Source organism: Rhinopithecus bieti, unplaced genomic scaffold (genome assembly GCF_001698545.2).
Source record: "Rhinopithecus bieti isolate Rb0 unplaced genomic scaffold, ASM169854v2 scaffold_8220, whole genome shotgun sequence".
Classification (NCBI taxonomy): domain Eukaryota; kingdom Metazoa; phylum Chordata; class Mammalia; order Primates; family Cercopithecidae; genus Rhinopithecus; species Rhinopithecus bieti.
In genome coordinates this window covers 58,322-60,577 of record NW_016806392.1, presented here as the reverse complement: position 1 = coordinate 60,577, position 2,256 = coordinate 58,322, and positions in this window count along the sequence as shown.

Sequence of the window (2,256 nt, the reverse complement as noted above, 5' to 3'; positions counted from 1 at the left end):
ATGTATGGAATTTTTTTAAAGTTTTAAAATTCAGAAAAGCAACAATAACAAAATGAGAACACTAACAACCAGATTTTGTATATCAAAATAATGCATTAGAATGCAATGAAGGAACAAATCTCATTAATAGCAGCAAGTAAAAGCTTTTACAAGTCAAGCAATAAAGCTAACTGGGCTCATCTGTTACCAAAAATTATAAAACTTTCCTGTGAAACATAAAGGAATGTATACACTTTGAATAACTCAATTTATTGGCTGCATTCATACCTAAAATTTTGAAATTATAAACATGCAAATTTCCAAAACTAATTAATACATTATGCCATGAACTCACATTTATGTGTGTTTATATCTATAAAGCTAAAGTCACAAATGGAAGATTCTGTAAGAGAATAAAACTCTGAAAAATAAGAACACAGGGAGGAAACAACCATTTCTCATAACAACACATATTTTATAGCTTCAATAATTAAAAGTGCTGTTGACATAAATGAGCATGGATGGAAATAAAGGAAAATGAAAGAAAAAAAGAATAAATATAAAAATTTCATAATTATAAAGATGGCATTCCAAATTAGCGGGGGAAGTGTGTTGTATAGTGTAAATAATTTGGAAGCAAATGGATATTTATTCAGAAAAGTAAAAATAAAGATAGGTTACAGGCTTCTGTTTTGTTTGTTTGTGTGAGATGGAGTCTCACTCTGTCACCTAGGCTGAGGTGCAATGGCATGGTCTCGGCTCACTGCAACTTCCACCTCCCGGGTTCAAGTGATTCTTCTGACTCAGCCTCCCAAGTAGCTAAGACTACAGGCATGCACCACCACACCCGGCTAATTTTTGTATTTTTAGTAGAGACAGGGTTTCACCATATTGGCCAGGCTGGTCTCAAACTCCTGGCCTTGTGATCTGTCTACCTTGGCCTCCCAAAGTGCTGGGATTACAGGCATGAGCCACCGCACCCGGCCCAGGCTTCTGGTTTTTAAATAGTGGAGGAAAGATCGTATTTCTCACTTCTTTTCTTACAAATTTCCACTTGGAAAAAAAAAAAAAAAAAGAAGAGAATGAAAACACAAATCCAAGCTGTATGTTCAATGGCACAAACTGTGTCTTTAGTTATCTCATTTTGCAAAATAGAAGAATGTGCTGCCAGGTGCAGTGAAGATCAGGCTTGAGTGTGGGAATATCCTGAGGGTAAAGGCTCTAATGCGTCTTAGACATGAGAATGGAGATGAGGCATCAGGTGTCAGTGGGGATGTCACCTGGGAGCCCCATGCCTCTTGGTAGTATTACAGTAATGAAGAGAATGTCACTGCAGATGGCATTAGGCTGACTTCTAATCTGCACCAAGCTGCTGTCTATGCTGGTGAGGCTGCTGGGCCTCCAAACCTGTGACCACTGCCAGCTCCCTCAACATGAGAATGAAGAGGAGGGAAGGAAGCCTCTCTCCAAGGAAGTTGAGAAGATACAGAACATCAGGAAGTGTTCTGGGAGGAACATTTGGAGGGAGTGTGGAATGTGAAAAGGAGAATGTGAGAAGAAAAAAGGTTACACCTCTTAAGCTAAAAGAAAATATTTTAAAATAAATGCTATAAACACATACTGTACATACGATTAAGACATTTTATCCTAAATTTGATAATATTAAATTTAACACTCTAATTTGGAAATCAAAGCAGAGTTTAAGTAATACGGTTTGGCTCTGTATACCCTCCCAAATCTCACCTTGAATTGTAATAATCCTATGTCAAGGGCAGGACCAGGTGGAAACAATTGAAAGATGGGGACGGTTTCCCTCGTATTTTTCTCATGATAGTGAGTGACTTATCATAAGATCTGATAGTTTTATAAGGGGTTTCCCCCTTTGCTTAACTCTCATTCTCTCTCCTGCCACCCTGTGAAAAGGTGTCTTCTGCCATGATTGTAAGTTTCCTGAGGCTTCCCCAGCCATGCAGTACTTTGAGTCAATTAAATCTATTTTTTTATAAGTTACCCAGTCTTGAGTATTTCTTCATAGCAGCGTGAGAACAGACGAACACAGTAACTTGGTACCAGTAGAGTGGGTGCTGCTATAAGGATACCTGAAAATGTGGAATTGACTTTGGAACTGGGTAACAAGCAGCAGTTGGAACAGTTTGGAGGGCTCAGAAGAAGACAGGAGGATGTGGGAAAGTTTGGAACTTCCTAGAGGCTTGTTGAATTACTTTGACCAAAACGCTCATTGCGATATGGACGATGAAGTCCAGGCTGAGGTAGTCT